General features: G+C 60.3%; 2 long non-coding RNA genes across 3 annotated transcripts in view; both read right to left on the reverse strand.

The window, feature by feature from the left end:
• Positions 1-4,378, reverse strand: part of LOC147377163 (uncharacterized) — a 23,961-nt gene extending 19,583 nt beyond the window's left edge. Inside the window, exon 1 of the long non-coding RNA XR_015136076.1 lies at positions 4,328-4,378. This is a non-coding gene — a long non-coding RNA (uncharacterized LOC147377163). The remainder of the gene's footprint in view (positions 1-4,327) is intronic.
• A 10,323-nt stretch (positions 4,379-14,701) lies between these two features.
• Positions 14,702-22,500, reverse strand: part of LOC147377167 (uncharacterized) — a 23,950-nt gene continuing 16,151 nt past the window's right edge. The window contains exons 2-3 of one of the 2 annotated variants that reach the window (XR_015136084.1): positions 15,662-15,722; positions 14,702-15,413 (exon numbers count right to left, since the gene is read on the reverse strand). This is a non-coding gene — a long non-coding RNA (uncharacterized LOC147377167). Of the gene's footprint in view, positions 15,414-15,661; positions 15,759-22,500 lie in introns of those variants that run through there. The other variant, XR_015136082.1, reaches the window with a different exon arrangement.

Here is a 22,500-nt window from a genome sequence, read left to right on the forward strand (position 1 = left end):
GGCCAACGCCACGGAACAGGGGCGGTGTTGGTGGGGCGGCCGCGCGCCACCGCGAGGGGCATGGCTCAAAGCGACCCGTGCTGGGGCAGGGGGAAGCGCGAGTCGGCCGCCAGGGCCCACCGCGGGATCTCACCGCCAGAGGCCTCCCAGCACAGGGACGGTCCCACCGCACGCCCGGGACGACGGACTGGCGCCCCCCCGGCACCCTCACGGGGGCTCACGCCCACCGCCACCGACACACACCCGAGAGCCGCAAGCCGGCCAGGGAGAACGCTCTCCCGCCGCGCACCGGCGGCCCCCACCGTCCCCCACACGCGCAAGGCTCCCCGCGCGCCGCCCCGCCTCGGGGACGCCACCGGCCAACGGAGGCCGGGGGACGACACCCACATGAGGCGAGGCCGGCTCGGCCCCAGACAGGGGAAGGGAGCGCGGGGCGGTCGCACGCGCGGGACGAGGAGGAGAGGCCGGCAACGGCGGGGAGGGGCCGGCAAGCACGCACGGCGGGGGCCGCGGGACAGGGCCGCGGGCGCCATCCGGGGACCACAAAGACACCGGGAACACGGCCGGGCCACCAGGAAAACCAGCGCGGGGTCCCACCGCCACCCACACACGAGGGCGGTCCCGCGACACGCCTGGGACGCCGACCGGTCCCGGCCAGCCCCAGAGCGGGCCCCCACGACCCGGCCCCGCCGCCAGGGCCGGCGAGCCGCCCGAACCCATCTTCCGCCATCCGTCCTCGACAGATCCGTCTTCCGATCTCAGTCTGCCACCCCGAGGCTCGACATCCTGGGGATCACGCTCTCGAGCGAGGCGGCCCCGACCGTGACCGCACGCCGCCACCGGCTGCGGCTCGTGGGGAGAGGACGGGCGCGATAGGCTCTCCCGCACCACAGCTGCGGGGCTGGGGAAGCCGGGGCCGACCGGACGTCGCGCCCCCAACACCTTCCCCCCTTTGCCCCAAGGCTCACCACACCGCGGGGGCCGACCGCGCGCACACGCGACGCACGCACGCTCCGGTCCCCCCCACCTGCCGGACGCCCGGCGGGGCCCAGCGGGACCCTCCCCCAACTCGAAGGGGGGAGGCGCGGGCCGCGGTAGGCAACGAGCGGCACACGGCCCCACCGCGGGGCCGGCGCACCCGCCCCCGCCCCACCGCCCCCAGGGGGGAGGTGGGGGGCGGGATGTTCTGCCCACGCGCTCTTGGCAGCCTCCACGGCGGCCACTGCGCACTCGGGAGGGGCAGCAGCTGGGGGGTCCGATACCCCAAGGCTCCCTCTCGGATCGCTAGAGAAGGCTTTCTCACCGAGGGCTCGCCGCCCCTCACCCGGATCGTCTCTCTCCTTCGGGCCCACGGAGGCGCTCCACGAGCCACCAGTCCTCAGCTGGGGTGGGAGGGGCCTGCGGTACAGGTAGGCGGACCACCGACACAGGAGCGTCTGCGCGGCCGGGGCCAGCGCAGAGCCCCGCGTCCCGTCCCCTGCAAGGCCTCACCCGTCAGCCTCGACGACGAGGGGAACAGGCACGCCTCTCCTACCGCCTCGACCCCCCCCAAAAGAGAGCCCACTCACGGGACACACACACACCACCGCGGTGGGGACCCGAGGAGGACACCGGGGTTAAGGGAAACGACACCACCGCTCGGCCTCAGGCACCTGAGCGACGACCTGGAGCGCTCCAGGAGCACCACCGAGGATCCAACGAGGCACGCTCGCGCACCCACGCGGGGGGGCACAGCGCAGCAGCGGTACAGCCCTCCCCACCGCGGGGAGGGCCGCTCGCGGAGCACACGCCGGGAAGGCGAAGCGAGAGCATCTGCTGTGTCAGAAGACCCACGGCCCCCACTGACGCCACCCGAGGCGGGGGACAGGAGACCGAAGGTCAGGGCCAGAGGCCGCAACCCAGCCCCCGCCTTCCTCCCCCTCCCCGACGGCCAGGGGGAAAAAGTCAGGCGAGGGGCCCCGCGGACAGACCGAGAAGAGCAGACACGTTCACCGGGAACACCTGTCCCTCGTCTGGCACGGCTTAGGCCCGGCCCGGGAGAGCACGACCACACCACATCGATCGGATGAGCCAAGGTGGAGCGGGGGGAAGGCACGGCGAGGACAGTCACCAGAGGGGCCCGCTTTAAGCCTCACCGGCAACCTCCGCCCCCCACCTCGCCTCAGGCGAGAGCGGCCCACGACCCCAGGAGGTTCGAGAACGCCTGACACGTGGCACGGAGCCCACAGGGCGGGGGTCGCATCTCAGCCTTCACCGGGTGCCCGCAGCGGGGAGCGCACAGGGTAGAAGACCCACGGCGCCTCGCCCCGCCGCCCTCGGGTCGCCCAGAGACCGGAGGTGGCACCACGAGTCGGGTCAGCCAGACAACACCACACAGGAGCCGGCGCACAGGCCCAGGCGGGCGGCTCCAGCGGCAAGGGCCGAACCGGGGACCAGAGCTGGCGGCCCGAAGGCCCAGAGCCCCGCGTACATCCAGAGACCCAAAGTTTCCTCGGCGGCAGACACCGAAGCAGACCGTGTCAGCACTTACCTGGTGGTAAAAAAGGCCCATTAAGGGCGACGAAATGACAGCAGCCGACAGCGGGGCCCATCCACGACTCGCATGGAGGACCCCCGGAACCTTGGCCCGGCCACCTGTCCCCAGCGCTACCCCACAAACACCAGGCCCGGAGCTCTCGTGGCGGGGGGGGGGGGGGGGGGGGGCTGGGGGGGGGGGGAGTCATCTGGTCGACCGGGGGAAGGGGAGCAGGGGGAGGGGGCGCGCGATGGCCAAAGTGGGGGCGCGGACACCCACCAAGGGAGAGGGAGCTGGCCGGGGGCGCCCTCTCCCGCTTCGCCCACACGGGTAGGGGTACCGGTCCGTCGGAGTCTCCGAACGGGGATTTGGCTTCGATGAGCATCAAGAAACAAGAAGGAAGAACCGTCAGCGAGGCGCCTCCAACGAGACGAGCGGGCCCCGACCAGGGACCGCGCCCGGGCGGGACCCAGACCGTCCTAGATGGGGCACCCAGGACGGCCCGAGCCGGTCCCCACCTCCTGACCTGGGTTCAGGGAGGTGGGGAGGGGTGAGACAAAGTCGCATCCGACGACCGAGACCCACGAAGGCACGCTGAAGGGTCGGGCGCGCCCTCCCCGGCCACCCGCGGAAGCAGGGTCCGGTCCATCCACGTCTCCGGACCCATCGGGACTTTGAAAAAGAAACAGCATGTGTGCCAGGAGACGCCTCGGGCGACCGGACCCCACGGGTTGGGGGGGGGGGGGGCGGCCGCACACGCGCCCGCCTCTCCCCGTCAACCCTCACGACTCCGGCGGGCGGGTCCCCACCTCCGGAGCGGGGCCGAGGGCGAAGCACACGCTCCTGAGGGCGGCCCAGGAGGAGTCCGGACCGCCGAGCCCGAGTCCAGGCGCTCCGGGCAGGGAAGACCCTCTCCCTGCCCACCGCGGCGGCCCGGCCCAGGGAGGGTCCGGCCGGTCCTTCTCCGCGGCCACAGGGGCACGGGGAGATGCTGGTCGACCCGGTCCGGCCACCGCAGAGCCCGGCCCCGGAGCGCCGCGACGATCACCCTCCTCAGAAACCTAGAGAACCAATCTCCGGCGACAGCAGGACGTCCCTAGGCCTCGGCGCCACCGGGACTGTCGCCGCCAGCATAGCCGGTGTCTGAGAGCTCTGCCTCGGGCCCGGCGGCTGAGTCACAACCCTCCTGAAGGGCTCGCCGAAGCTCCGGAGGGGGAGGGACAATATACAAGCGGCCGCCAGGTGGCTCCCGACAACCGGCTCGAACGTCCCGAGGACGGGTCGCTGTCGCCGGCCGCCGGGGACGCCGCAGCGCCGGCCGCCCAAACGCCCGAGCTCGGCCCGGAGCCTCCGCCGCCGAGCGACGCGACGCGACGCGACGCGACCCCGGCCGCAGAGGAAGGGAGAGGAGCCGGGAGATCTCTCCCCTGGAGGCTGCCACGAAAGAGCCGCGATCCCCCCCCCCCCCCCCACGCGATTCCAGGGTGGTGGGGGGACATTCCACGGAGACGCGGGCGGGCGGCGGGGGCTCGGGGCGGGGTGGGCGGAGAGAGGGGGCACCAGTGACATCCCAGGAACCCCCGGCCCCCGGCCCCCCGAAAGAGAGGGGCGGGAGGGAGGGAGGGAGAAAAGGAGGGAAGGAGGGAGGGAGGGAGGGAGGGAGGGACCGGCAAAGCGAAACCAGGCAAGCGCTGCTGGGAGAACAAAGCCGGACTTTCGAAAGCAGACACGGACACAGACACACAAGCCTAGGAGTAAGAAAGGAAAAGAAGGAGACACTCGGACCCCCAAGAAGAGAAAACAAAACTCAACCTGGGTAGAGACACCGTGACAAAGTCCAGAGACGACACACACAAGCATGCGCGGGTGGGTGGGGAAAGTGCACTAGAGGTCAGGAGAACATGGATTTCAACACCACTGGCCACAAACAGCGGAAAGGCGGACGGCCTGGGAGGTCTGGGGTGGCAGGGCTGCGGGGGGTGGGGGGTGGGGGGTTGGGGGGTTGCGGGGAGGGTGTGGGGGGGTGGTATTGAGGGGCGTGCTGGTGAGGAGGACGGAGTCCATAGGGATCCACTAAATAAACCCCGGGTCCCGTGACAACAGCCACCTCAATGAATACATAACTTTTTCACGTAGCTCAGAAACGAAATGAGACAAAACCACCAGGCAGGAAAGTCAACTCGTGGAACTGTCCTGGCAGCTTAAAAGTCAGAGAGAGAGAGGAGAGGGAGAGGGAGAGGGAGAGGGAGAGGGAGAGGGAGAGGGAGAGGGAGAGGGAGAGGGAGAACGCATACACATGTGCGTATACACGTGTACATATGTATACGCACACGTCATCGCGTCTATATATACGTGCACGCAGGCGTATAAACACACACGTACGAAGGGCATGCTCACGTACACGCACGTGTCTGTGTGCGCACGTGTATGCCTAGGCGTTTCTAGTGTGCGTGTATGCTTGCGTGTATATACGCAGAGGCATCTATACACATACGTACACGGATAGACACAGGCGTGAACACACATGCTCACATGTGCAGAGACGTCGGGATACATAGGCACACACACACACATACACGCGGACGTGTCAACGCATCTAGATGCACGTATAGTGTGTATACGTGTGATGTCTGCGCACAGGTGTGGATGCACGTCTATGCGTACCCGTACGTGCATGCTTGCATAGACACACATATCTGCGTGTGTATGTGCACACGTGTATGTACACACGTATACATACGTACGGACGCATACGCAGACGTCTACAGAGAGCGTATGTACGTCCACACAGACGCACGCGAGAATCTGTGCCTACATACACACGTGTGTATGTATACGTAGACGTGCACGCATGTACGTATGTACAGGTGCCCGTGTGCATCTAGAGTGCCTATACACAGATCGATGTGCATAGATGCACACACATGTATACGCATACGCAAACGCGCGTGTGTATACGTACATGTACATGTGCATCAGTGTATGTGTGCATGTATACCCATGTGTCTGCGTGGATGTCTACGTGCGCGCGTGTGTGGTGTGTGTATCTATGGGTGTACATTCGTACATATATATACTCACAGACACACACGTACATACCCGGGCGGAAACACACATCCGTGTGTGTGTGTGTGTGTGTGTGTGTGTGTGTGTGTGTGTCTGTCTGTCTGTCTGTCTGTCTGTCTGTCTGTCCGGGGAAAGCACAAGCATATTGCAAAAGGGGCTTTTCTGTCCAACACCGATCAAGGCGTCAGACACCTCAACCTCCAAAAGGGAAACAACCCCCGATGAGCGAAGTGGGCAGGAGGCCCGAACAGACCCCTTCCTTCCAAAGAAAGGTGGAACAGGCAGACACCCAGAAGCACAAGGTAGAACACACATCCACGGCAGGGCTGGGCTGGGCTGGGCTGGGCTGAGCTGGGGCTCCTGGGGGTGGGGGCGGGCTCACGGAAGCACCCCACCCCGGGGCGTTTCCCTGGACAATGATCCTTCTCATTCGGAGGGGAAAGGCCCAGGAGCCGGGAATCGCAATCACGACAGCAAGTTCGAACCATCAGAGGACAGTGGCTCCTGATGGATCGAACGCGTTTTTTCTGCAGCTGAGAAAACTGTGGGCGGACTCAGAGAGATCAGATCTCATCCCCTGGCGCCTCACAGACAGAGAAACCACATCCCTAGGGAAAAGAGTCCTGCGATGTACACTCCCCCAAAGATTCCCCCATTCGACCCAACCCAGCAACTCCACAGGGTGCCCACGGAGGGAAGGGACAAAGAAGATACGGATGTGTGCATGTGTGGGATCGACCCCTATACCTAGGTCGACTTCCGTACACACATCATGATAGAACTCTGTCTGTGTGCCTATGCCTGGATCTATTCACGTGCACGCGTGCTCACGCGCATGCAGACAGACACACACACACACAGAGGAATGGGACTCAACCACCAGAAGGGAATGAAATCTCACAGTCTGCAGGAACCTGGAGAGACCTTTAGAGGGTATTATGCTACATGAAATACCTCAGATCAGTCGTTTCCATGCAGAACCTACCAAACCATACGCGGTGAACAGAACCGAACCAAACAGAAACAGGCTCAGACATACTACAAAGGAACACACCGGGGCGGGGGGGGCGGGGCGGGGGGGCGGGGGTGAGGAGAGAGTGAGTGAGTGCCCCTGGCGAGGGAGACAGACGAAGTGGTGCAACCTTCCACTTATGAAATACATGAGTCACGGGCACGTCATCACACCAAATGTCATTTGCCGTGACACCAGGTGGTGACGGACAGTCACTAACTAGATGTATCCTGGTGATGGCTGTGTCATGTGCTACACTAAAACATCGTCTGTACAGCTGAAAATTAAAGGGGGGAACGACCCCCCCCCCCCAAAGAAAAAGGAAAGGAAGAAGGAAGGAAGGAAGGAAGGAAGGAAAGAAGGCAAAAGTAAACGTTGGCAGTCAGTTAGACGTCCGTTTGAGAAGAGTGGGACTTGTGTGTGTGTGTGGGGGGGGGGGGGGGGGAGAAACTAGGGTGAGGAGGAGGAGGAGGAGGAGGAGGAGCAGGAGGAGGAGAAAGAAAAGGACCCGATTGCCTTGAGGGGGAGGAGGAGATGAAAGATCCCAAGAGTGGACAGGACGGTCAGGTGAGTGCCATAGGGAAAGGAAACGAAGCCAAGCAACCGAACACACTGCCAACGGTGGTTTTGTTCAGTCCAAGATCAAGATGGGGACAGCACGGTGTCCTCCAGCACACAGCGACACACAGGCCTCACTCGGCAGGGGGAGTTGGGGATAACCCTGAACGCCGAAGCGGACAAAAGAAGCCGTCACGTTCATCCATGGCTGAAAAGTACCATGGTCCCACGACATTCCAAACTCCTCTCAAACCATTGAAAGACTCTCTCCCTCACTCGCCGTTCAAAATGTAGAGAACAGGAAAGGAGCGAAACGATGGTGGGTGGCTGGCTGGCTGGCTGGATTTCCGTGATGGTGTGATTAGGGAACACATGGACAGAAAAGCATCCGATTCACTTGTGTAAAGAATCTCTCTTGCCTTCTCGGCCTGGTGTCTTTCCTCTGTCTGGATGATTCCCCTCCCCCACCCCACCCCCCCCACTCCCAGCTTGAAGATCAGCCTCCAAAACGAAGCCCTTTGTGCTCTCCAGGTCCCGCCGCCACGATCTCTTTGGAGCGCCCTTCCGAAGGGGAACGTTTTCATCCACGTCATCGCCCTGAGACAGCTTCAGCCTGTCCCTCCCCCCCCCCCACCCACCCCCCCCCCCACTCCACCCCAAGCCCCCCGCCCACCCCCCCTCTCTCCCTCCTGCTCCTCTTCCCCCTCCTCTGAACTGTCGAGCTCCCCTCGCGCTGGCCTCTCACCCCACACGGTGGCAGTGTTGGCCTAGGTATGCTCAGGTGTCTCCTAACCGCATCCGAGTGGACTTGCACTGTTTCTCAGCTGCGTCGTTCAGGGACCATGTTTTTCCTGGCCTTTTCCGCGGGTGGGGGAGACCCGGACGGGCCGGGGCCAGGCGGGGTGGGGGAGCCTGCGTGTGGGGGGAAGGGTGGGGGCAGAGAGGAGGAGGAGGAGGAGGAGGAGGAGGAACAGGAACACAGCTCCCCAGCGCCAGTGTGTGCCTGCGGCCTGGAAAAGAGATCACGCACCAGGCTGGCTCCGAAAAGGGGATCGATCGGTCAGGAGACCGGGCACGTTTGTGCTTCGCCGAGTCCCTGCAGATCGGACAGGCAGTGGCAAGTGTGGGGCTTCCCACACTTAGAACTGTTCACCCATCGTGGACACAGGCGTCTGGCACACCGGGGGTTAGGCTCTCGGTGCGATCGATGTCCACAAGCCGTAGCCACTGAAACGTGTGCACCCTGGAGCCGCCGCCGCCGTGCAGAGGGAGATCTCATCCGGCTCCGCGGGTCCTTCCCGTGAGTAGGCCGGGATCTCGGGAAGCACAGACATCCAGAGCATTGAGTGAACCTGACCGTCACGCTTTCCGAGTCCAAGTGAACCCGAAGGGAGGGTCCCTCACGTGTGGGTTTGTCTCTCCATCGGAGGCATCCTCTCTTGGAGCCGATTAGGGTGCCGCGGGCCCCGTGGAGCAGAGAGGACAGAGAGTTCCCTTCGGTCCCCTGCTCCTCCCACGGGCGCGCACGGGCACGCTCCCCAACGGTCCTAGGAACATCCTGCCCCAGAGGAGCGTGCCGGCCGGCCACAGCCCACCTACAACGGAGGCGTCCGTGTCCGTCCGTGTCCGTCATCCTCGTCCAGAGTCCCCCGTCTGCCTGCCCTCGCCTTCGCGCCTGGCACTGTCCGTCCATTCTGTAGGTTCATATCGAACCTGCCCGGAGCCCGGCGGCATCTTCCCGGATCAGGGATCGATCGAAAACACCCTGTCCCCTGCCTCATCGGCAGGTGGATTCTTCACCACTGGACCACCAGGCAGGGAAGTCCCTTCACAGCCTTCTAAACTCATCTACCCCGAAACAGTCCACGTCGTCCTCCAACTCATTGGACCATCACGACTGAAATGAAGGAAAATATGTGCGTTCGAGAATGTCTTCACTCCTCAGTGCTTCTTGCTTTAGAACCACCAAGGCATCTCTCTCTCTCTCTCTCTCTCTCTCTCTCTCACACACACACACACACACACACGAACAGAGGTGGGCTCATAGTCCAAAAGAAACCAACGTTTGTGTGTATCCATCCCACTTGCTGTGGCTGTCGTGCCGTCGCTCATCAAAGAAGCTGATCTGATACGGAATCCGATGTCTTCTTCTCTAGGACACGTCGAGAGGCAGCAAGCGTGCCGGTGTGTGAGCACCGAAGGTCAACCCGGCATGATGGAGCCCGGCCAGGTGTGTGCTCAGAGGCCCACCTAGATTCGAACTCCAGTTCCCGGAGGGGAGCGGTGGGAACAGGAGTGTGGACTGCGAGTCCAATCCTCACCTTACAAAAAGGCAAAATCATCCCCTTCCTCCCTTATCGGCGTCTGCACGGCTCCTCCTGGACTCAGGGATCCCATCGAAAGGACGTCCAGGTTGTGTCCTTCTCCCTGGCCCGATCGTTTCGAACCTCTCCAAGAAAAAGCGGTGACGTCAAGAGATCCGTCTTGAGTTCGGGACTGGGGCTTCCCCGGGGGCCCCGTGGTCAACGATCCCGTGCCCATGCAGGAGACGTGGGTTTCGCCCCCGGTCCGGGAAGAGCCCACACGCTACCCATACGCCTCGGTGATGGAGTCTGTGCTCCAGATCCTGGCCGCTGCGAGTGTTGAGCCCACACCCAGCAGCCACTGAAGCCCACGTGCCCCGGCGCCCCTGCCCCCCAAGAGGAACCACAGCCACGAGAAGCCCAGACACACGACCGTAGAGCGACCCCCTCTCTCCACAGAGAGAGAACAGCTTGCACGGCCACGAAGACACACAGAGCACGCCCCCACAGACATCAAATACGTCCAATGATCGTCGAGCGAGACGGCCTGCCTGAGATCGGACGCGAGCGGCCAATACCTAGTCCCGTCACTCGGGAAGCTCCCTGAATCTTCTGTCGATACACATAAAGAAACCCTAGCTCACTGTGCCATGGGCAGCGCGGGGAGCTCTCCGTACAGTGCCGAGAGCACCGTGGAGACGTGACCCGTGGGCACCGTGAGCGTGACTGTTCTCACGAAGTCCCTCACAGTCCGGGCCCTGGAGATCGGCCCACGCGGACCTGCAGGCGATGGTCGGCCATCCCTCTCGGCTCCCTGCGCGCTCACGGGTCCAGGTGTGCCGTGCCCCCAGCATCCGCTCGCATCTTCTCGGCCTGTCTCCCCCGTGCCGCTCCACTGACTTGGAATCCTTCTCCCCTCTCGTCTCGTCTGACACGTTTTCTTTCCTGTTCGACCATGTCTGGCTCGCCGGGCACCACTTCCCGTCGTTCTTCTCGTCTCACCGCCCTCGTCTCGTGGAAATCATTCTCTGGGTCTCCGCTCTGTTCCCTAAGGACTCTGTCATCCCTCCACTCATCTGGGGATCGACTGGCACCTAGGCAACCCCGGTCCGTGACAACCGTGGTTCCGTGTCTATCGAATGACATGCCGACCGCAGGGGGCTCGTGGACGCGTACGAGCCGTGGAAAGCTGGCACCGGGGAATCATCCCGAGGACACACCCTCCGGTTCCACGGTGCTCACGGGAGCGTTTGGGTCGTCGTCGTCGTCGTCGTCGCCGTATTCCCTAAGACGTACGCAGTCGCGTGGATTCAAACGGCGTCTATTGGGAAAGCACGGATCGCTCCCCGGATCACCGGAGAAGGCCACGGCAACCCACTCCAGTCCTCTCGCCTGGAAACTCCCATGGGCGGAGGAGCCCGGTAGGCCACGGTCCACGGGGTCGGGAAGAGTCGAACACGACCGAGCGACTTCCCTTTCCCTTTTCCCTTCCACGCATCGGAGAAGGCCGTGGCAACCCACTCCAGTGTTCTCGCCTGGAGAATCCCAGGGACAGGGGGGGAGCCTGGCGGGCTGCCGGCTGTGGGGTCGCACAGAGTCGGACACGACGGAAGCGACTTAGCGGCAGCCGCAGCAGCAGCAACCGGATCACCTCAGAAGGACTTAGACACGAGTCTCGGTGGAGAGAGGATGGATCCTGCCAACCATCTCACTTCTGGGTAGACCTCGAAAGAAAATAAAACCTGAAACTCGCAGAGAGAGGCCTGCACCCCCAGGTCCATCGCAGCATCCATTCACAAGAGTCAAGATGGGGACCCAGCCCAAGTGTCCATCAAGGGAAGACTAGATCAAGAAGATACACGATCCAGGTAGAGATCGATCGATAGGGAGATCTAGGTGTCCCAGGTAGCCCCAGGAATGAACACAGTCTTACATCGTGATCGCATGGATGGGACTTAGGGAGTGATGCCCAATGAAGAAGTCAGGTAGAGAAAGAAAAAGAGTTTCTCCTGTCACTGACATGCCATGCAAGGCCACCTAAAACAATGAAAACGATCATCACAGAGCGGCTGGGGGAGGGAGACATGGGAAGATGCCGATGTAACGGCGGGCGGGGGAACTTCACGGATAAGGTACATATATACTGTCTACGTCACAAAGAGCACGGTGATTCTAAAGAATAGTATTGGTATTATCGTCGTCTCATATTCGGAGAAGGCAACGGCACCCCACTCCAGTCCTCTTGCCCGGAAAATCCCGTGGACGGAGGAGCCCGGTAGGAGCCCGGTAGGCCGCAGTCCACGTTGTCGCACAGAGTCGGACACGACGGAGCGACTTCCCTTCCCGTTTTCCCTTTCACGCCTTGGAGAAGGACATGGCAACCCACCGCAGTGTTCTTGCCTGGAGAACCCCAGGGACGGGGGTGCCCGGCGGGCTACCGTCTACGGGGTCGCACAGATTCGGACACGACGGAAGCGACGCAGCAGCAGCAGCAGCAGCAGCAGCAGCATTATCCTATTCGAAAGTCGCCATGACCGTGGACATGACGCATTCACTTCCCGTACAATGGAAGAAGGACATGGCAACCCACTCCAGTAGTCTTGCCTGGAAAATTCCATGGACGGAGGAGCCTGGTAGGCTACAGTCCGTGGGGTCGCAAAGAGTCCAGCACGACTGAGTGACTTCACTTTCTTTCGCATACAGTCATGGCATGTATGGGTTGTGGTCAAGCTATGAGCTACCGCTTGGGTGGTCATGAATGATTCTTTTGCAACAGACAGGTGCATCAAGTCACCATTCTGTACACGTTAGAACAGAGGATGTTGTATGTCCTTAACGAAGAACATTCTATTTCAATACACCGGGACATGACACACATAACATCACCTAGTTTTATTATCTTTCAATGAATGGTCAGTATTGGCTGCACGCCAAAAAAAAAAAAAAGGAAAGAAAGAAAAAAGAAAAGAAAGCTTTATTGTGTGTGGGGGGGGGGGGTGGGGGGTGGGGGGGGGGGAGGGTCTTAGATATTGCCATGCAGGGACACAGATTTCAATAAAACCCAGGGAATGTTCCACAGGAAAGAGTCAGGGGCCTAGAAAGCTGAACCTCGTGAGGTTGTCAAGCCAGCTGAGAGCAATTAGGATTTGCTGTCATGCAACAAGGGACATGTTTCTTCTTCCAGGGTAGACGGTCACAAGGTATTTAGGGAAAGGGGAGGGTGTGAGAGGTATCTTGAATTTCGGGAACACTGTTTCCTTAGATGATCTGGAGGCCTCTGGGACCCAGTCAGTGCTCCAAGTGGACATTCCATCCAGACTGAGACACACGGACCTCTTCCTCGATGGCCTCCCCTCTCTATTTGGGGGAGCTCTCTCGGCCACGCTGATTCCACTTGGATGTGTCTTTCCCACGTCACACCCTTTGGCATTCAAAGATATCCTTCCATCGTTTTCTAAAGAGACCCGGTGTATGTATCTTTGGAGCGATGATGAGCATCAGACACGATCCCTCTCCGTGGCGCGGTTTCGGGCACGACACACCAAGACGGGGACACATACATTCCACGTCCCTCTCGGCCATCGAGAGAGGCCGTGTACGGCACGTGATGCCACGGGACCGGTGAGGTCCTCGGGTTCAGCCCTCCCTCGACTTGGCTGTGGTCTTTGGTTTTGTTCTGTTCCGTGTGTGCTTTCTGACCCACGTGATCTCTCCGGATAGGGCACCCCATCCAAGCTCAAACCCATCGAGTCTGTGTGACTCCTATTCACGCATCAGGTGGGGATATCGACGCCCTCCACGTGGATCCATCACAATCGCCGTTCTGGGTTCAGGAGGATCCTGTTGTGTGTTCTGGGCGCGCTACGTGCTGTCCGTGTGAACTGTGGAATGAGGTTCGTGACATTGAACAGGAGACAGGGATCAAGACCATCCCCATGGAAAAGAAATGCCACAAAGCAAAATGGCTGTCTGGGGAGGCCTTACACATAGCTGTGAGGAGAAGAGAAGCGAAAACAGAGGAGAAAAGGAAAGATACACACATCTGAATGCAGAGTTCCAAAGAATAGCAAGAAGAGATAAGAAAGCCTTCTTCAGCGATCAATGCAAAGACATAGAGGAAAAGCACAGAATGGGATAGACTAGGGATCTCTTCCAGAAACTCAGAGATACCAAAGGAACATTTCATGCAAAGATGGGCTCGATACAGGACAGAAATGGTATGGACCCAACAGAAGCAGAAGATATTCAGAAGAGATGGCAAGAATACACAGAAGACCCTTACAAAAACGATCTTCACGACCCAGATAATCACGATGGTGTGATCCCTGACCTAGAGCCAGACATCCTGGAATGTGAAGTCAAGTGGGCCTTAGAAAGCATCACTACGAACAAAGCTAGTGGAGGTGATGGAATGCCAGTGGAGCTCTTCCAAATCCTGAAAGATGATGCGGTGAAAGTGCTGCACTCAATATGCCAGCACATTTGGAAAACTCAGCAGTGGCCACAGGACTGGAAAAGGTCCGTTTTCATTCCGATCCCAAAGAAAGGCAATGCCAAAGAATGCTCACACGACCGCACACTTGCACTCATCTCACACGCTAGTAGAGTCATGCTCAAAATTCTCCAAGCCAGGCTTCAGCAATATGTGCACCGTGAACTTCCTGATGTGCAAGCTGGTTTTCGAAAAGGCAGAGGAACCAGAGATCCGATTGCCAACCTCCGCTGGATCATGGAAAAAGCAAGAGAGTTCCAGAAAAGCATCTATTTCTGCTTTCTTGACTATGCCAAAGCCTTTGACGGTGTGGATCACAGTAAACTGTGGAAAATTCTGGAAGAGATGGGAATACCAGACCACCTGACCTGCCTCTTGAGAAATCTGTACGCAGGTCAGGAAGCAACAGTTCGAACTGGACATGGAACCACAGACTGGTTCCAAATAGGAGAAGGAGCTCGTCAAGGCTGTCTATCGTCACCCTGTGTATTTAACTTATACGCAGAGAACATCATGAGAAACGCTGGACTGGAAGACACACACGCTGGAACCAAGATTGCCGGGAGAACTATCAATCACCTCGGATGTGCAGATGACACCACCCTCATGGCAGAAAGTGAAGAGGAACTCAAGAGCCTCTTGATGACAGTGAAAGAGGAGAGTGAAAAAGTGGGCTTAAAGCTCCACATTCAGAAAACGAAGATCACGGCATCCGGTCCCATCACTTCATGGGAAATAGATGGGGAACCAGTGGACACGGTGTCAGACTTTATTTTTCTGGGCTCCAAAATCACTGCAGATGGTGACTGCAGCCATGAACTTAAAAGACGCTTACTCCTTGGAAGGAAAGTGATGACCCACCTAGATAGCATATTCCAAAGCAGAGACATTCCTTTGCCAACAAAGGTTCGTCCAGTCAAGGCTACGGTTTTTCCTGTGGTCATGTATGGATGTGAGCGTTGGACCGCGAAGAAGGCTGAGCGCCGAAAGAATGGATGCTTTTGAGAGAATGGTGGTGTTGGAGAAGACTCCTGAGGGTCCCTTGGACCGCAAGGAGATCCAACCAGTCCATTCTGAAGGCGACCAACCCAGGGATTTCTTCGGAAGGACTGATGCGAAAGCTGAAACTCCAGTCCTTTGGCCACCTCATGCGAAGAGTTGACTCATTGGAAAAGACTCTGATGCTGGGAGGGATTGGGGGCAGGAGGAGAAGGGGACGACAGAGGAGGAGATGGCTGGATGGCATCACTGACTCCATGGACGTGAGTCTCAGTGAACTCCGGGAGTTGGTGATGGACAGGGAGGCCTGGCGTGCCGCGCTTCATGGGGTCACCAAGAGTCGGACACGACTGAGCGACTGATCTGATCTGATCTGATCTGATGTGCTGTCCGTGATCTCACGTGCCTTTCGGGCATGGGTGATGGAGACGGACACCAAGCGGCAGGGCGGCCATCTGGCATCTCGGCCTAGAGCGGTTTCACAAGTGACATCTCAGAACCGGGGCTGAGACAGCCATCCCTCCCCGGGCCCCCCTCGGTGGCCGGGATGGGGGTGGGGTGGGGGAGTGTGAGGTTAGGGAGACGGGAGTGGGGGGGCTGGGCTAAGGGTCGGGGTCGGGGGGGGGGGGCGGGGGGGGGCGGCGCGCGAGGCGAGGGGACCGTCCCAGTCCCCCTGAGAAGTGAAGGCAGGTTCCGTCCCCCTGAGAACTTCCTGCCTTCAGGCGTGTGAGAGGCGTAGGTTTCTCTCCAATCCACGGCCACGCATCATTTTCCGCCCTGTTCAAAAACACAGACAAAAAACGTATTTGTTTATCTCGGCTTGTTTTCTGGCCGAGGCCAAAGACCTCTTCAAGCGTGTCCAAAGGGTCTGACAGGATGGGAGGGTGCAGGTCAATCCATGTGTCAAGAGATCCAGAGAACCTGTCACAACTGTGACTCGGGCGTTTTTCAGAAACAGGCCCATCTGGATGTATTCCCTGGACAGGAGTCACCCCAGAAGTTTCCTTGAAGGGATCGAGTTGCAGGAGTCGGGGTCGTGGCCCCGCCGCCGCCGCCGCCGCCGCCGCCGCCGCCAAAGGGCCCCCTCAGCCCGGCAGGCCGGCAGGCCAGCAGGCCCTGCAGGCAGGGGCTATTGTCTGTGGGCCCCACCCCCACCTTCCCCCACCCTCCCCCTGCAGGGCCTCGCCGGATAGCTTCATTCAAATGCAGAAAGCTTTCCAGTCAAGTCAGAGCCTCTGACTTCGCCTCGAGCTTCTCTCTATTGAATGGTGATCCGCCCCACCCAGCCATTCCATGTCTCCACCTTGAGACGGCCCCTTCGGCACCGCGCGGAGGAAGGGGGCTGGGGGGTGGGGAGGGAGGCCGAGGGACAGATTCGCCTCGTGTCAGGCCAAAGGAGTCTCCTCCTTTTGGTAACCCAGGAAACCCCGCTCACGCGTGTGAGGATCACGGACGTGCGTGGAAACAGCCACCGTCCCTTGACATCTTCCCCTCCGTGGGAGGAGGTTTTCCTCCCTGCCTGCCTTCAGAGGGACAGAAAAGGAGGGAGGGGCAGAGCGTTCCTCTGGCGCTGGCCGGCTCTTAAGTCACTTGACTCCAAAACACTCCACAGGGCACGGAGGTTCACGTGCAGTGGGGTGGGGTGGGGTGGGGTGGGGACGGCGGCCTACTCCGGACCCCACCAGTTTTCCCTCCTCTTGACACTTGCCTGGAACCCATGAAAAGCTGAGCTGGTGACTGTGTGTGTGAGTGCGTGCATGTACGCGTGTACATGAGAGACGGCGCGTGTGCGTGTGCGTGTGCATGGACGTGAGAGAAAAAGAAAGGAAAAAAAAAAAAAAAATCCAGAAGGAAGGAAGGAAGGAAGGAGGGAAGGAGGAGGGAGGGACGAAATAGGTTAGTTCGTAGGGGCCTCCGTGTCATGGCAAGAGTTTCTGAGCACAGATCCTCCGTTCAGGGAAACAGTGATCGTATCTCCTCTCAGGAGGCCGTGATGTCGATGGACGGGTGCGGGAAAGCAGGCCTGGGGTGCAAGCCATCAGGTTTTGTGTGTGTGTGTGTTTTTTTTTTTCCCTCAGAGGCACTTGTAGGGAAACCAAGGAAACACACAGGTTCATCCCTGGAGCGGATTCGAGAAACCAGTCGGCAGAGGGAGAGGCAGTCTAGGAGGCTGATTTTTAGACGTCAGGGTCGGGCCCTGGAGCGGGTTGCCATGTCCTTCTCCAGGAGGCCTTCCTGGCCCGGGGATGGAACCCGGGTCTCCTGCATCGCAGGCAGACTCTTGACCGTGTGAGCCACCAGGGAAGCTCCGTCAGAAACATTCACCAAGTCCTCTAGCTTCCATCCGCAGGGCTTCAGGCACAGGGCCTTTTGAGTTCTCCGTCAGAAGGGCAAGAGAACATGGGACGTTGGTCCCTCCCCCCCGAGAGAGGGTTGTTTGATAACGGAGGCAGCTCGGAACACTTCAGGCTCCAGTCCCCCTCTCGGGTGAAGAACCACACGCAAAGCAACACACACACACACACACACACACACACACACACACACACACACACACATATATAGGACACGACTCTCCTATCCGGAAGTGTGTACCCCCGTTTCACGGAAACATCCTCTGGGCCCCTAAGGAACGTGTGGCAATCACTCTGGCCAAGGAGATAAGAATCCTCCACGGAGAGTTTCTGAAGTCTGGAAGGACCAGGTCGAGAGAAAAAGAGAGACGATTCCCTTCTGCTGAGAGGGGTGCTGTATGAAGCGACCAAGGGGATGTCCATCTTTCCAAATTCCCATTTTAAACCTCGTGTCCTTTTCGGTCCTTTGTTTTTCCCTTTGTATCTGGAAAGCAACAGGTGGAACGGTAGGTCCTTTCATTATTTTCTTTCTTTCTTTCTCTCTTTCTTTCTTTCTTTTTCCTGCCTGCCTGCCTGCCTGCCTGCCTGTCCGCCCGCCCGTCCCTCCATCTGTCTTCTCTCTGTCTCTCTCGCTTTTCACTCAGGTTAGGGAATTAAAAAAAAAAAAAAAAAAAGAGGACTCTGTATTTCTGCAGGTCAGGAAGCAACAGTGAAAACTAGACGTAGAACCCAACAGGCTGGTTCCAAATAAGGGAAAGGAGTCCATCAAGGCTGTCTATCGTCACCCTGCTTATTGAATGTACACGCTGAGTACACATCATGAGGAGCGCTGGGCTGGATGAAGCACAAGCTGGAATGAAGATGGCCGGGAGACATATCCATCCCCTCAGATATGCACACGACAGCACCCTCACGGCAGAAATGAAGCCCAGGGTGGGTTTCCAAAGTCGTGTTCGTTTCAGGTGTTCAGTCTTTTCCCTTGGAGAGGTTCATGCAACATCATACGTCTACTTTCCCGTGCTGGCATAGTATATAGTAGGTGCTTGTGGATTCTTTGGATGTACAGTTTATGTGTCCATGTGCAACCAGCCCTCCTAAGTGGACCGTCCTGCCCTTCCTCCCCCCGCCCCAGCCCCCCCCCCCCCCCATCCTCTTTTCCTCAAGAAGTCAGGCATCCACTTCAGCCTCCTGTTCCTCAGTTCATCCAACCCCATGGAGGAAGTCATTCCTCCAGTTTTTCCATCGGTTCTCTACACCTCGCCTGATGGTGGCGGGTGACTGGAAGACTGACAGTTCTGAAGAACTTTGCAAGAGCTTTGGGTGAAGCGTGTCCATCAGTAAAGACCATGGAAGGTATGCCCCACGTGGCAAACACCATTGCTTTGAGTTGTGGTCGGTTTGCCTGGCTTCAGTGAGGGACGGAAGGGAGGCTTCCACCTTCCACAGAGAAAGCTATCCCTAGCGTACCAAGGACGTTTGACAACCCCCCGCCACCCCAGGTTACAGGCGCGACAGGTCAGACTGTAGCAATCATCATGTCCAGGGTGTATTTACAACAGGCAGACTCATCTTAAAGGCACTCTGTCCTGTGAAGGTGGAGGGAGGGGAGCGAGAGGCAGAGGGACGACGACAGAGGAAGGAAGGAGAAAAAGAGGGGACAGGAACACACAGAGTGGGGCGGGGTGGGGGGGGGTGAGGCATGTGTGGCGTGTCTGTGACATGCCCAGGTGGTGTTCCGTGGGTGGAGAGTGTGCGGCCCTGTGTGTGTGTGTGTGTGTGTGTGTGTGTGTGTGTGTATGGGGGGGGGGGGGTAGGTGTGTGGTGTGAGTGTGTTGTGTATAGCTGCCACGGGGGGCCGTGTGGGCGGCATGGGTGTGTGCGTGTGGCGTCCGCCTGTGGGTGCGGGGGCAGAGACAGAGGCCGAGAGACACAGCCAGGCAAAGGACAACGCAGTGTGTGTGTTGGGGGGGCGGGGAGGGGGTGGTGGGGGTGGGTGGTGTGTGGCCGGTGTGAAGGGCCCTGCGTGTGTGTGGGCGGGCTGTGTGTGTGGTGTGGGCGGCATGGGTGTGTGCGTGTGGCGTGCGCCTGTGGATGCGGGTCTGGGGGGGCGGGGTCAGAGACAGAGGCCAAGAGACACAGCCAGGCAAAGGACAACAAAGTGTGTGGGGGGGGGGGGGGGGCGGGGCGGGGCCGGGGGGGGGGAGGTGTGTGTGTGGCCAGGTGGGGGGGAGGTGTGTGTGGTGTGGGGGTGGCGGGGCGGGGTGTGAGAGTGTGTGTGTGTGTGTGTGCGCGCGCGCGTGCGTGTGGGCATGCATGTGGTGTGTGGGCAGAGGCAGAGCGTCACATCCAGGCATAGGACAACGCTGTGTGTGTGTGTGTGTGTGTGTGTGTGTGTGCGCGCGTGGGCGTGCGTATGTGTGTGGTGTGGGCCGGGTGTCTGTGTGTTGGGGGGGGGGGGGCGAGGCAGTGTGTGGCGTTGTGGCATGCTCAGGTGGTAGTGCGTGGGTGGTGTGTGTGGCCGTGTGAGTGTTTTGGGGTGGGGGGGGGTTGGTGTGTGGTGTGGGTTTGTTGTGTATAGGTGCCACGAGGGCGCGTGTGGGCCGCATGGGTGTGTGCGTGTGGGGTGCGCCTGTGGGTGCGGGGCGGCAGAGACAGAGGCCGAGAGAGACAGCCAGGCAAAGGACAACGCTGTGTGTGTGTGTGGGTGGGTGTGTGGGTGTGGTGTGAAGGGCCCTGCGTGTGGGCGGGGTGTGTGTGTGTGGTGTGGGCGGCATGGGTGTGTGTGTGTGGCGTGCACCTGTGGGTGCAGGGGCAGAGACAGAGGCCGAGAGACACAGCCAGGCAAAGGACAACAAAGTGTGTGTGTGGGGGCGGGGGGCGGGGCGGGGGAGGTGTGTGTGGTGTGGGGTGGCGGGGCGGGGTGTGAGAGTGTGTGTGTGTGTGCGCGCGCGCGCGCGTGCGTGTGGGCATGCATGTGGTGTGTGGGCAGAGGCAGAGCGTCACAGCCAGGCAAAGGACAATGCAGTGTGTGTGTGTGTGTGTGGTGTGTAGGGCCCTGCGTGTGTGTGGTGGGGGAGAGGGTGTGCGTGTGGGGGGCGGGGTGTTTATGGGCTGTGTGTGTGTGTGGGGGGGGATGCGTGTGTGCACGCCGTGTGGGGGTGGGGGGGTGTGTGGGGGTGTGTGTGTGTGTGTGTATGGGGGGAGGGGGTAGGTGTGTGGTGTGAGTGTGTTGTGTATAGCTGCCACGGGGGGCCGTGTGGGCGGCATGGGTGTGTGCGTGTGGCGTCCGCCTGTGGGTGCGGGGGCAGAGACAGAGGCCGAGAGACACAGCCAGGCAAAGGACAACGCAGTGTGTGTGTTGGGGGGGCGGGGAGGGGGTGGTGGGGGTGGGTGGTGTGTGGCCGATGTGATGTGTAGGGCCGTGCGTGTGGGTGGGTGGGTGGGGGGGGGCGGGCGGGGGGGAATGCATGTGGTGTGTGGGCAGAGAGGCAGAGCGTCACAGCCAGGCAAAGGACAACGCTCTGTGTGTGTGTGTGGGTGGGTGGGTGTGGTGTGAAGGGCCCTGCGTGTGTGTGTGTGTGGGTGGGTGGGTGTGGTGTGAAGGGCCCTGCGTGTGTGTGTGGGGGGGGGGGTGTGTGTGTGTGGTGTGGGCGGCATGGGTGGGTGCGGGGGCAGAGACAGAGGCCGAGAGACACAGCCAGGCAAAGGACAACGCAGTGTGTGTGTGTGTGTGTGTGTGTGTGTGTGTGTGTGTGGTGTGGGGGGCGGGGGTGTGCGTGTGGGGGGCGGGGTGTTTATGGGCTGTGTGGGGAGGGGGGATGCGTGTGTGCACGCCGTGTGGGGGTGGGGGGGTGTGTGGGTGTGTGTGTGGTGTGTGCCTGCAGGTGGTGCGGGCAGAGACAGAGAGACGCAGCCAGGCGCCAAGGAGGACGCAGTGTGTGTGTGTGGGTATGCACGTGGGGGGTGTGGTGTGCGGGCGGGCGGAGACAGAGAAACGTGCATGGATGGATATCCCGCATCATTCGCTTGTGTTTCCTGAGCGCGTTCATCACCTCCGCGATCCAGACCACTCCCGTCCGTGACAGGTGACTCTGCCACCACCAGCCCGCACTTGGTCTTTTGGCAGGCAGACAGGGGGGTGTTCTGAGCTGGCGGCGGGGGGCGAGGGGCGCGACTTGCTGTCCCCAAGCCAGCTTTGAATCCTCGCGCTCTGCCCCTGAACCTGACTGGAGCAAGTGGATCCGCGTGCTCTGTCGTTTGAAATCCTTGGCGGGAGACGGAAAAGCCCCCACATGCCAAGGGGGAGACAAGGCCCCAAAGAAGGAAGTCAGCTCCCTTGGGTTCAAAATAGCTGTCCTCCAAAATGGATCAAGTTTCCCCACACGAGAGTTCCAATCCAAACCTAAAAAAGCCCAAGGGGGCTAAACCCATCCCGCCCCGTTGACCTGTGGCCCAAGGTGCCCCTCCCCCCACAGCCTCCTTCCACAGCCCCAGGGCATTCAAGAGTTCGCCGGCCCCGCCTGCCTGCTCCATCCGTGGTCCTCCCGCCCCCCCTGCAGGACCCTCTAAAAAAAGCGACCGACAGGCAGGTGGCGCCCGACAACCAACCCGCTGTCCGGAGAGCCGGCCGCAGCCTAGAAGCTCCGAGGGAGACCAGCAGGGACTCGTTGCCAAGACGGGGCCCATCCTAGGGCGCAGTTTCTCCGCTCAGTCAGCGACGCGGACAGGAAAAGAGGACACGCCGACACTTCTCGAGGACGTCCCTGGGCGAGGTACGACGGACGCGGGGAGCGGGGACAGGCGGGGGGGAGGGGAAGGATTCTCGACCACCCCACCCACGGGGCAGCGGAATGCACTCCCAGGCGAGAGGGACCTCAGGCCAACGTCAGGCGGCGCGACCTCCCGCCCCGAAAAATAACTCGCCGTCTTCCCCGCTCCTGTCGCCACTCCTTGGGTGTGCCAGGAGAAACCCCTTTTGTGACCCCGTCCCCGTCCCCGTCCCCGTCCCCGTCCCCGTCCCCGTCCCCGAACTCTTTCAGCAAAAACAACGTTCAGCATGACAAATAAAGACCTTCACGTTAGAAATGCGCACTCGTATTGTGGCGATGAAACAAAAGGCAAAAGCACACACTCATCACACACATAACCTCAACCAACCAGCTCGATTCATCTGGAAAGAAAATGCAAACGTCAGAGAGCGG

Source organism: Bos grunniens, chromosome 2 (genome assembly GCF_055505025.1).
Source record: "Bos grunniens cultivar Pamir isolate PY7600 chromosome 2, Bosgru_T2T1.0, whole genome shotgun sequence".
NCBI lineage: Eukaryota > Metazoa > Chordata > Mammalia > Artiodactyla > Bovidae > Bos > Bos grunniens.